The sequence below is a fragment of the Hesperophylax consimilis genome, chromosome 12 (genome assembly GCF_061612785.1).
Source record: "Hesperophylax consimilis isolate HC1 chromosome 12, BYU_Hcon_1.0, whole genome shotgun sequence".
NCBI lineage: Eukaryota > Metazoa > Arthropoda > Insecta > Trichoptera > Limnephilidae > Hesperophylax > Hesperophylax consimilis.
In genome coordinates, this window is record NC_142847.1 from 5,139,781 (window position 1) to 5,154,138 (window position 14,358).

The window sequence follows — 14,358 nt, forward strand, 5'->3', positions numbered from 1 at the left end:
AGTTTTTTTATTTCAATATCCACTATCGCCTGATTGTAGTCATTCATCGGCTTTCTTCTCTTTTTGCTTATTGGAGTAGACGAGGAAGAAGTGTGCGGCAGATCGTCGATACAAGGATCGATAATTTCAACGCAGTATTCATCCTGCGTATCTGTATCCATGGGTAGGGTTTGTGGAGAGAGAATAGTTCCTTCGGTATCCCAGGTATCCGTGTAGTGGCTACTGGCTATGGATGTTGATTGATGAATAGATGCAGCTTCCTTATTAAGATTGCCAGTCGACGCCTGCGGTCTTACCACATCTTTCAGAAATAATAGCGATTTGAAAAAAGGCCATTTTGGGGTGTACGTTGCATTTGCAGCATCTCCTGGCTCCACAGCAAATAGGTCTCTTAAATACTGGTTTCTGAAAAAATATAATTGATGTTAGTTAAGCATTTCAATTGATAGAACATTGTCAATTAGATGCCTCGCCGAGTTATTGATTTATTGCATATACCTGGAAACGAGCGAGACGGAACATACCTCGGTAGTGTTAATTGTATCAGAAAGCTGCAAGCTTGTCTTCATCAGATATCCAGATTGCATTAGTACCCGTATCTCGTCTAATATACACCAGACCGGCCTTCGACCACGTGAATCGAAAACCTTTGGTTTTTGCTGCTTGCCTCGTTTTACAAAATAATTGTTTGCCACGAAATGTTAGTTGCTCGGAAACGTAGATCCTCGAAATCGGTCCAGCAATTCCAATGTTTGCGGTATTTAGTTTGTCTTCTATATTTGGGTTGTTTTTGTTGTTTGATTTCACATCCTCTATCAGCTGTTCTTCAGCTATATTCGATTTGAGTTTGACTATAATTTCTCTCGGATGAATATATATATTTTTTTTGCTGCACGGTAAATAGCGTCTATGTCTTTGATTTAGATGTTAGACTTAGTTTTTTGGCAAATTTTAAAAATTACGTCTTGAAGTATTTCTCCTTTGTTTTCCGGGATGCCACTGATTTCTAAGTTGTTGGCCTTTAGAGCCCGCTCCTGGATTTCAAGACAGTTCTCCAGCACATTAATCCTGGCTTCCAAATCGATGTTCTTTTTTGTAAGAACCTCATTCCTTGCTTCAATTTCACGGATCTTGCCTAGGAAGTCCTCGTATTGTGCACTCATGAATTGAATGCTTTCTAGGATTTTCTTGTTTTGTTCCAAGATGTCATTTTGTTTACTTTCGAGATTAGACGTCTTATCCAAGACTAGCCCTTGCAGATCTTCCAAATATATCTGGGCCTGTGCGGTGGTCATCGGTCCTTTATTGTTTATTTTTTTACTGCTTTAATATTTGAGGGTAAAACCTGGAGAGATGCTTTTAACAAATGTGACTTAGGATTAAGAGCATGTTATTTTGAAATTCAGTTGATTTAACTTCGCGGAAGTTGTCTTTGCGTGCGCGGTCGCGCATTCTATCGCTAACGTTGCGTCCTTTTCCTCCTCTTCTTCCTCCACATCCACGCTGGGGCGCTTGGGGGGGGGGGGCGGACTACGTTGGTAACATGCGGAGTGGGTACTCCGTCATCGTTATTAATTGTATGTTAGTGTTGCAAAGGTTACCGGATATCCAGGTAAAATTGAGGATTAAGAGCAGTAAAGAATTGGCTGAATAATAGCATCTTAACTTTGAATACAATAAAAACTAAATATGTGACATTTAGTATATCATCAAAAAGTCAGCCTTCTTACACTCATAATCTAATTATACATAATTGTCTGCTAAATTGTAATTGCCACCCCTTGGAAAGTGTAGATTGTATCATGTATCTAGGTGTAAAGATTGATGAATTTTTAAGATGGAATGACCATATCGATATGTTAACAAAGAATATCAGGAGACTTACAATTATTTTTAAAGAACTTCGACACATATTGGACAAAGAGAAATTAAACTATTTTGCCTTAGTCCAATCTCGACTTTCTTATAACATAGTATGCTGGGGATCATGTCTAAAGTCCAATGTTGAACCACTAAATATTACTCAAAAATTGATCCTTAAAGTAATGTACAAAAAAAATTTCTGTTATCCATCCAACCTACTTTATAAGGAATGTAATGTTATGAGTATAAAACAGCAATATATCACTCAAATACTTTGTCGATTTTTTATCAATATTAATTTTGCTGTAAGAACACAACAAAAAGTCTACCAATTCCTTAGTTAAATAAAGTATAAATAATAATAATAAAGTATATGTAATAAATTAATTAAACAAAGATTTTTGTATTGACAGACGATTGTCTTAATAATTTTTTATCCTTGTCCTTTCTTAAATAATAAGATTTTATATAAGTCCCATTTGCTAAAAACTGAATGTCTTTATCCCTATCTGTCTTTATTATCTACTTTGCTTCTTCTTTTGAATAATGATTAATGATTAGTTATGGTTCAAATATTGTTACAATATACTGTCAAATTACACATCTGGTAACACATCTAATACTTATCTTTTCTTTAATTTTGAAATATTTTGTGTTTGTATGTAGAATTATGTACTTTATGTTTGTGATAACTCTTATGTTTGCTTCACTCAAATGTAAATTGTTAACCTCGATACAGGGTTAGTCCTAGTAAGGTTGATTTTTATGTGGAAAAAAACGTGTTTTATGTATGCAATAAATAAATAAAATCTATAATTTTATTATTTTATAATATTGATTTGAATTTTTTTAATAATAAGTATTATTTTGTATCTCTAAAAGTTCTGTTCTACAGTAGAATACGTCACATTTTCTTCTTCCCTTTCCTGCTAAGTTGTTTTTAAACATTCACATTTTAACAGGTCGGTAAGTTGTCTAACAATTATATTTGCCAATTTTAAAGACCGTTATAAATAACATGCTTATCGGTGGTATTTGTAAAAATTGAGGAACCATATCAAATGACTACATCATATCATATTATTACACATATATAAATAATTAATTCCCTAAAAAACACGTCCAGTGCCGGAATTGATGGGTTATCAAGCAAGATTTTAAAAACGCTGTCTACGGAAATTGCATTGCCCCTAGAACACTTAATAAACTCTAGTATCACTCAGGGCCACTTCCCCTCAAACCTGAAACAAGGTAATGTTATTCCTATACATAAAACAGGTAACAAGACAGACATAAACAACTACAGACCAATATCTCTACTAACTAGTCTATCTAAAGTATTTGAAAAGGTTATCAATGCACAGTTGGTAAAATTTCTCGTGAGCCATAAACTGATCTCAGAAAATCAATACGGGTTTCAAGAAAACAAGAGTACCTCAGACGCTATTGCTGCTGTCACTGATTTCATTGTTAAAAACCTTGATAAAAGCAAAAAATGTATTTCAATCTTCTTAGATCTTTCTAAAGCCTTTGATACAATATTGCAAAGTAAATTAACAAATAAACTTGAAAAAATCGGTATTGCGGACAACGAACTTAAATTCTTTAAAAGCTACCTTAATGGACGTAAGCAACAAGTTAAAATAAATAACATACTAAGCAACACCTGCTCAACTAATTATGGTATACCACAAGGAAGCATTTTAGGACCGATTTTGTTCCTGATGTATATTAACGACTTATGTAACATTAATATTCAGGGGAAAATTGTTAGTTTTGCCGATGACACTGTTCTTCTGTTTGAAGCTGACACTTGGCCAGCTGTCTTTAAAAAAGCTGAAACGGACATAAACATTGTAAAAAAGTGGTTGGATACAAATACGCTCACACTGAATGCCGAGAAAACCAAATACATCACATCAAGCATTAATGCTACAGGTCAACCTCGTGACGATGCCTCTATTAGAATACACACATGTTTGAATTCTGAAGAATGTTGTCAGTGTCCCTACATTGAGCGCACTGCTCAGATAAAGTACCTCGGCCTCACCATTGATCCATACCTCAAATGGAATCTTCACACTCAAATAATTGCAAACAAAATAAGAAAAAACATGCACTTCTTCAGACCGATACGAAACTTCCTCAACTCACAACACTTGAAAATGGTTTATTTTGCACTCTGAAGGCACAGAAAACTATTATAAAAATAATTCTTAGGCTTCCTCTAATTACCGACTCGAACTTAATCTTTAATATTATGAATGTGTTTGATGTTCATCAGACATACGCAAAAACAATACTCACCCACCTACCTATACACAAATAAACATACATACTACGAAAAAAGATCTAATACTCTCTGTACTCGAAGCAATAACAAAGACTTACTTCAAATTCCTGTAACGCACACTACTTTTGGACAACGAAACTTTTGATATCTTGCGACAAGACTTTACAACATTCTTCCTGATAAAATAAAAACATGTCATTCACCTAACTATTGAGTGTTCGTATTGTTATATAATTTTAGGTACGTTATAGTACTATAAATAAAACTTGGTAGATAGCTGCCTCAACACAGGCTAAGCCTAGTGAGGCGGGCTATGATAAACCTAACACATAACTACATTAAAATTTCTATTTTTTACATTTATTTTACCTACTGTTTATATATTACTTTCCGTTGAAAAATTTTACTCATCTAATTTTTAAACCAATGTACATAAAACAGTCTTTCATGTATTTCTATAGTTATAGTTTGAAAATTTATCACAATAAAGATATTATTATTATACATTTACATTTTAGGTACCTTGATAAAAATTATCAAATTAATGCTAATCAGACCATCATTAAGAATCGACAATCGTTAGGCTGAGGATGCGGAAAGTCATTTTCTTATCTCAATATTGTTACATGTTTGTGGTAATGGTATTGTTCATTAGGTTATTTGTTAGAACTTTAAGGGATTTATTCCGTTATTGAGTTGCTATTTGATATAGTTTTGGTTATGCTATTTCTTTGCACTCTCTATTAGGAACTTGCTTTTGTAACCAATTTTACATGCATCATGCATTGATCGTGAAACATTGATGCTTTCTGGTCATTTATGATTTGATATTTACATTGGGCCTGAAACGCTAATAATTTTAACATGATAGCCTTCATCGGCTTACAATTTAGATTTTATTTTTTATTTTTTAGGAAAATTACAACTTTATTTTTTGCAAGCCTTTTTGTTTGGTATCACCAGGTAGTTTCTAACTTTGCATTTGTGATTTCGTTCATGTTTGGTTTTAGCATGCCGTGCATATTTTAATGTTACTTTATGTATAGCTGATTGGTTCTGGAATTTCTCGAGCTCGGAAATTTTAGAACAAATGAGGTTGTTGATTTTCCAACTGTGTTCCTTGATGTTCGTGACGGAGAAACACGATTGGAAAATTGTTTCATATTTAAAGATTTTGGTGTTTACTGCCATCTGTTAAGGAGATGAGCGTTTTGTTTTAATTACACCGGTCCAGACTTTGGTTTTGGTTTTTGGTTTGAATATTGACTAACTTCAATTTGATATTTTGATATGGGTATTGAACTTGGATTTTCAATTTTGTTTTGAAAACAATTTTATTAGAATTTTTAATTTCTCCTAAGCATTATTACTCTTTTGGTTACAAGGGCCTTTCAAATTTAATTTCGTTAACTGTTTTAGTAGGTTAGCTAAATGTTAACCTGCTGTTAGCAAGCATCCAGAAGAATTTAGGTCGAGAACATCACCAATCTCCATAATCACTGCTGGATCATATTGGGACTTACATCTTTCTTTAATAATGCCTCTTTCTTCGATAATAAATATTAGATTATGACATCATCCTTTTATTTACTAAGCATCCTACCCCACACATTGGTATTCATGTTATAGATGAATTTGGTACAATATTACATTAACGAATTACGTTAACATCTTTTAATTTTTACAATATTATAATGAAACAAAGAATACAAAAACAGAAATATAACTTTTTGAAAAAAGGAAGAAATCTGGAGGATTTTGTTTAACCATGCATTTTGTTCAGTGGACAGCTGTGAGTGATGTGTTAAAGGCTGATGTGAACAAACTTAGTTGTAAGGGTTGTGTTTATGAAATATTACACGTTGGATTTCCAATGTTTTCATAAACTACTGTAGCTATCTGGGTATGGCCCGGTATGTCAATATTTTTTAGTAACTAGGCTTATTTTTCCAGGGCTCTTACTCACGGATGTAAAATCTCTCTCGTAGCGAATATAAAATGGGCCAATATTTATTTTTATTTTATTTTTTATTTTTTTTTATTTAATATTTGTATGTTTTTTACAATAAATATACAATTTATACATATTATAAAGTGTTATAAAGGTAAATAATAAAAGCTTTTCCTCACCATAAAGAGACGAGGCTCTTGTGTTTGGTGAGTGAATCCTAGCCTAATTATATGGAATCATGTAAGTAAGTAAATAATATATTTGCAAAACCAAAAGGGATAAGTAAGAAATAGGCAAGATTTATCAATAATACAGTTTCAAGATTTGAAGGAAATAATAATAAGAGTAAGATATGGACTTTTATAGTACTTTTAGGTAATTTTTTAATTTAATTTTAAACTCCTGAATATCTTCAATATTTTTTAGATATAATGGAAGGATGTTAAAATATGTTATACCTAGATAGAGATAGGTATTTTGTGTGTGCTTTGTATTAAGTTTTGGGATTTTGATAGTTTTTTGATATCTTGCTGATGAATTGAATTGTAAGTTATTTAACTGTATTTCTTTATAAATTTGTAGAATTGAATATTTTTTATTGAGATTGCAACAATAACATTTGGCTGTCATCAGTTGTTTTGTTTTGCTCTATCTAAAAATAATTTTATACCATTCTTTTTTGCTTTCTGGCAAAAAAAAAAGTGTAGTGTGTTGTGCCTTGAGGTTTCTTCTCCCTCCTGATCTTCCAGGAGTCACTTTTCGCTGCTGATTTCCAGATATTTATAAACTTTTTTACTTCTGTCATTTTCCATACTATTGTTGTAGTTGTTTACTGTTGTGAATAATGGAGGAAGATTTCCCTCCTGGATCCCCTACAAAGCCCCCAGATCCCTCTCCAGACCCCCCAGACGGGGAAAATGTAGAAATTTCTGACAGTGATTCTGTCATTTTGACTTCTACCAAAAAAAGGAAATTTACTCCTTCTTCCCCAATAAAACTTGACTCGCCTTCGACTTCACAGTCCCCACCAGCACTTTCTCAACTTCCTCCAACAAACTTTTATTCTCCTCATTCCCGTGGCCCATTCATAGTATACGCCCAAAAAACTGAGCAAGGAAAAACCATCCACCCTCTTGAATTTGGCAAATTCCTATCAAATAGCAAGAATCTTTCAATCAAGCCTGGAGGTGTAAAAGCCGAGGGTCGCTTCCGAATCTCCGTCGAATTCCTCTCAGGGTCAGCTGCCAACAGTTTCATCAAAAATATCTTCATTTCATCTAATTCAAAGTTCAAGGCATATATCCCTACTTTCAATGTCACTCGCATGGGCCTGGTCAGAGGTATCTCGACTGATCTGTCCATCGAAGAAATTCTGTCTTCACTTTCAACCCCCCAACACATTGGCAATCCCATAAAAGCCAGGAGGCTAAATTACAAGGACTCCTCTGAGGGTATAATTTCTTGGAAGCCCTCCCAATCTGTCGTTATCACCTTTGAAGGTCAATCTCTTCCCTCCCATATATATTTATTCTTCAACTCATTACCAGTTGAAATGTATACTTATCCCACCACTCAATGCTTCAATTGCTGCCGTTTTGGTCATACAAAAGCTGCATGCAGATCTCAACCCAGATGTTTTAAATGTGGAGAAAACCATGCAGCTGACCAATGTCCTTCTTCCTCCTCACCTAAATGTTTTAACTGCTCAGGCTCACATACAGCCATCAACACTTCTTGCCCAGAACAATCTCGCCAAAAAAATATCAAAATTTCTATGGCCTCTCAGAACTTGTCTTTTCTGCAGGCTTCTAAACTATTCCCGCCTGTCAAAAAATCATTTGCTGAGGCTTTATCCAGCAACTCCTCATCCAACCCTCTTCCCTCCTCTACAACAACTTCTTCTCGTTCAACTAAATTCACATACAAAAATGCTATCTCTAAACCGGCTCCTGGATACGATCAGCAACAACACAACTCACTGCTCTTAAATCCAAATGGTTCATCTTTTTCAAATGCCACAAATGGGTGTGCAAATAATTATAATCCCTCCTCAATGAACTCTCATAAACTTTCTGAAAAACTCTCCCAAGACAATTCTTCATTTATCCAAACTCTTATTATGCTTCTAATTGACCTCATTTCTTCTCAAACTAATCTACCGTCCAACGCTGCTACTATTATTTCCACATTGAAATCATTTATTCAAAATGACTCTTCAAGATGTCAGAATACTTCAGTGGAATAGCCGAAGTGCTATTTCTAACAAATCTGATCTCCTTAACCTTTTAAATTCCAACTTTATTTCTTTGGCTGCTATCTCGGAGACTTGGTTTACTCCATCCACCCACTTTAATGTGGGAGGGTATTCCTGTCTCCGCGACGACCGCCCAGGAGGTACGGGCGGCGGTGCTGCCCTTTTTATTAAAAAATCAATATCATTTTCTCCAATAAATAATATCAAACCCCCCAATGCTGACTTCCAAATGGTAGCAGCTAAAATAAAGGATACATCCTTTATTTCAGTCTATCTTCCCCCAACAGCCCACTTCAATAAACAAATTTGGTTGCAAATTGTAAGTCAACTAAGCCCTCCTTTCTTTATATTAGGCGATTTTAATGCCCATTCCCCCGTCTGGGGTTCTGCTTTCTCCGACCGAGATGGTCGAAGTGTGATGGATTTCCTAGATCAATCCAACCTTTTCCTTTTGAATGACGGATCTCCTACTAGGATCTCACGCCCCAGCACAAACCCCAGTGCAGTGGATCTCTCGATATGCTCTACTAGTCTAGCTTCTCTCACCTCGTGGGTGGTGTCCACCGACCCTTGCTCCAGTGATCATTTCCCGATCACCATTACTTATCAAACTTCTTTCCAATCAGACAAGTCTCATATTTCGACAAAGGTTAAAACAAAACACACCAAATGGGATGAATTTAACTCTCATATGGACAAGTTCCTACTCAATTTACCCGCCACCGATATATTTTCCGTCAAAGATGATTATAATAACTTCAAATCAATGCTCATATCTGCAATAAATAAATCAAATCCTCCCCCTAAAACTAAATCTCTCAAAAAACTCCCTCCAACTCCCTGGTGGGATGAGGAATGTTCCAAAGTAGTAAGAATTCGGAAAGCTAAATCTCTTACCTATCGTTACAATATGACTATGGAGAACTATCTTATATACAAAAACGCTGAATCCAATGCCAAAAGGGTATTGAGGTCAAAAAAAAGATCCGGATGGTACAACTTCTGCAGTTCAGTATCTCCGAACACTCCAATTTCGGAAGTTTGGTCTATGATCCGAAGATTTCGATCCTCCTTCAGTTCACCATCTCCTCGAGCGTCTCATTCTAAATGGATCGATGAATTCTTGGACAAAATTGCCCCCCCTTCTGTACCTAACTTAGATGAAATAACGCCCATCTATAATACTCCTATGTCTAATCATTGGCTAGACTCTCCATTCACCTTAATTGAGCTAAAAAGTTGTTTATCAACAGTCAAGGACTCATCTCCAGGCAGAGATGGTATACCTTACAGCATTATCAAAAATAGTAATGATAATGTTCTAAACCACTTCTTAAGCATCTTAAATAAAATCTTCCAGACTGGTATAATGCCTGATGACTGGAGTTGTCAAATAATCATCCCTATTTTAAAAACAAACAAATCACCAAATTCTGGATCCAACTACAGGCCAATCGCTCTTTCATCCACCCTCAGTAAACTTTATGAAAAATTAATTAAAAACCGATTAGAATTTTTTGTCGAGAGTAAAGAGCTTCTCTCTCCATCTCAATTTGGATTTAGGAAAAAAAAATCCACTCAAGATAACCTTGCCATCATCAGTACTGATATTAATTTATCAATTTCTAAACAGGAAGTTTGTCTTGCCGTCTTTATAGATATAGAAGGCGCCTTTGACAATGTCTCCATCCCAATCTTGAAAAAAAAACTTCTAGGCCTTGGCCTTCCCCCCATGTTTGTCCAATCTATTATTAATCTATTTCTAGATAGAAAAATTTTCATTGAACTTCCAGATATTTCTCCTCAAAATAGGTCTATTTGGAAGGGTTTACCACAAGGCGATGTATTGTCCCCCTTACTGTATAATATATACACATATGATATGCATGTCGCTATTCCCCCACAAGTAAAAGTTATTGAGTTCGCAGATGACATAGCTTTCTTCTTATCATCCAAAATCATCCCTCTCGCCGTCAAATATCTTAACGAAGCCATGAATGCCCTTTGCACATGGCTCACGTTAAATGGTCTTGAACTTTCAATCCAAAAGACTCAGTGTGTCACCTTCTCAAACCGCCATAAAAACCCCCCCGTTCAAATTTTATTTAAAAATTCTCCAATCCCCAACGCTTCTGAAGTAAAATTTTTGGGAGTAACATTTGATAGGAAACTTAAATGGTCTTCCCATATTAATAATTTAGTTACTAAATGCGAAAAAAATATAAACATCATCAGATCATTATCTGGCGTTTGGTGGGGAGCTCACCCTACTTGCATTAAGTTGCTTTACAACGCACTTATTCGAAGCCATCTTGACTATGCCTGCCCACTTTTTAGTACTGCCTCAAAAAATGTACTTGATAAATTAGACAAAATTCAATCTAAATCTTTGCGAATTATAACTGGAGCGATGCAATCATCACCCATCAATTCCCTTCAAATAGAATGTTCTGATCCTCCTCTTTATTTAAGGCGTCAACTATTTGCTGACAAATTTGTTCTTAAATGTTTAAATTCTAAATGTCATCAGGTTATCCCCAGCGTCTCGTTGTTCATTGACTCAACTCATTCATCTACAATCAGAGCTTCAACTAAACCTCTTCCTGACATCTGTAAAAATTTTAAGTCTCTCTCAGAGCTTCACATCATCCAAAATGATCTACTTCCCTTATACAAATTAAAATATAGTCACGTCACCCTATCCCCAACAATAATAGAAGGGATCGGAATCCTTAAAAGTCATTCCAATCTCCCGGCCCGAACTGTCAATAATATGTTCAATGACATTATTTCATCTAAATGGCCCAACTTTTCTCTTTTATTTACTGATGGATCCAAATCTCCCGACTCTCCTAACTGTGGTATAGGTATTAACGTTTACCACAATAATTCTAATGACAGAATATTTCATTCAATTTCAAATCAATTTTCAATATTTTCAGCCGAGTGTATTGCAATAATAGAATCTCTCAAATATATAATCAAAAATAATTTTGAACATTCCCTCGTTCTCTCTGACTCTCTCAGTTCCCTCCAAAAACTTAAATCCAGTCCTCTTCTTCATCCTGATGATCACTTTGTATGCCTTATTCGAGAGATGATAGCCTCCATTCAAAGCTCTGGTAAAACTGTAACTCTGATTTGGATTCCTGGACATGTTGGTGTCATGGGTAATGATATTGCGGATGCCTTGGCAAAACAAGGAGCGTCCAACCCTGTTGTTACCCTCGTAAACCACATTCCCCTATCTGACATTTTTTCCATCATCAAAGATAGATCCCGCAATGTTTGGTGGGAGTATTGGCACATTGCTAGTCAATCCAAGGGAGCCTGCTATGCCTCAATACAAAGGACTATTCCATTAAAACCGTGGTTTCAGCAATTTCCTCATTTTTCCAAAAAAGAAATTTCTTCACTCATTCGAATGAGGATCGGACATTGTTCCGTTCCTTCCCATCTTTTTAAAATTCACGTCCTTGACTCCCCAGATTGTACATTCTGTGGTCTAGAAGTGGGAACTTTAGATCACATATTTTTTGGTTGTCCCTCTCTAAACAAATATCCTCTCTTCTATCAAGCCTTATCTAAAATTGCCTCCCCTCCATTCAACATCTCATCTCTTCTAAGTCTGAACTCGACTCCAATTTTCATTATAATTTTGAAATTTGCCTATTTAAATAAAATTAATATTTAAATTCACCTTTCATTTCTCAATAATTTTAAATGATGGCCAAGAACACCCTTGAAGGGTGAAAGCCAGAAATAATGGAAAAAAAAAATATTTTTTATATATATTGTCTATTGTGGGTACATTAAATATTCGAAAGAGAATCTCAGTAGAAAATTTGGATGGTTTTTTCAATATTACTTTAATTATCAATCTTTGAACTATTTTAAGTGGATTTAATATATTCTTATAAATTCCTCCCCAGCCAATAATACCATATTGTAATATAGATTGTACAATTGCATAGTACACTCTTTTTAGGTTTTCTTGTCTAAGAATATTTCTAAGTCTAATAAATATATAAATACATTTTCTAATTCTTTTGACAAGTTCACAAATTTGTTTTTTCCATTTAAAATGTTGATCTATACATATACCAAGATATTTAATTTCAGAAGTTAGACTAAGGACGGGTTGTTTCGGAGAATTTGAACAATTCATCAAATTTCAACGTTCATTTTCGGGTTCTGTGAAAGTCCTATTTAAGTTCTGTTATTATATCATTGTAGGCTAGTTGCTTGACAAAACTTAAATAAAAACAGAACTTGAAAAAATCTTTCACAGAACTTGAAAATGAACGTTGAAATTTGATGAATTGTTCAAATTCTCCGAAACAACCCGTCCTAAGTATAGAATATTCTTGATTGCAATTAGTTCTGTTACATTTAAGTTGATGTATTATAATTTTTAATTCTGGAATTGATTTAAATTTGTTGATAGAGAATGGGATACATTTTGTTTTTTCAGTATTTAATGAGAGGAGGTTTTTATCGAACCAATTTTTCAGTATATTAATATCAGTATTTGCTAAGTTATTAACATTATTCCAATCAGTACCTTCAATTATTATGACAGTGTCATCAGCATAAGATATTATTTTTCCATTTAATCTTTGATTGAATATGTCATTTACATAAATGATAAACAGTAACGGTCCCAGGACTGTACCTTGAGGTATGCCGAAGTGACTAAGTACATCGTTGATTTTTACGACATGAGGGCGTTTGAAAAGGTAGCTTTTTATCCATTCTATAGCTGTTCCACTTAATCCAATGTTTCTTAATTTACTTATAAGTTTGTAATAATATATATATCATATAATATATCAGTTGCATTGCATGACGGCTCTATCTTTACTGAGTGTCGTTATTTTATTTGCTCCTACTGAAATTTAAATTTCGAGCTCAGGATCTTGCAGCATTCGGTTTATGTCAATTAATTACTGACCCGTGGGACAACTGGCTTACATGGAATATCTGTTACCAGATTATTGTGGCACAATGATCCAAGGTGATGGTCTGATTAAATTAGATCTGTTGACTACAATTAATGATATTATTATAATGTATTTTTATAGATATGTATCATGTTTATACTTAAATATGACGTAGGTAAACATCTTATAATTTTTTTAATTAACAAAATAACTAAACAGCCCTGTTACAAGCTCGTATCCAAAAACCTTTGACACTTTAACTCTCTGCTGAAAGTGTCTGTTAGCCACGAAAATTGTACCCATTGAACTCCGCTGTGGTCGATAGGCATATTCAAAATATACTTTCTTTTCATAGAATCTTGCATCGTGAAAAAGGTTTGTAGCTTACTAAAATAAATCTATTTTGATTGGCAAAAAAATAAACAATGAGATAAGAGTTCTTACTTTTCATTTCGTAATGAGCTGTAATTTAAAAATAATAACGATGTTACTACAGTGTCATTCTTGAAAGCGCTCGTCTGACGCTCAGTTTGTTGTGAATTTTCTATTGTGAAAAACAATTATTTAGCTGTATGTAAAATATGATAAAAGTATGTATTAATATGTTCGCATTTCTTTCAAATATTTTTTTAATAGCATGTGAGAAAAAAAAACATTCTTTGGAGTAACCCAAATACGGATTACCCGCAAAGCACCAGAGGACAGAAAAAAATGTGGAGAATTTTTCGACAGGGAATTCTCTAGCGAACCTCCCCCCCGTGGATTTGTAAAATCTATGTGGCGAGTTATGCACTCAGAAATTTTTGTGTGGGCAGAAATTATATTGTGGGGAATCTAGCACCGAGTGAGCAAAACCCCCTACAATTATTCCTTTTTGCATACCACTTGTAAGTAAGTATATGTGGGAAATACTAGGGAACAGATATTTCGACTAGGTATTTATTCACACTTGTACCAGTGTTTCCAAGTACCAAGACGAGCTAGTACGGCTAGTACTTTTTTTTTTTTTTTGATTTTATGGATTCTTTCGTAATCCTCTAACTAGCTAGGGCTT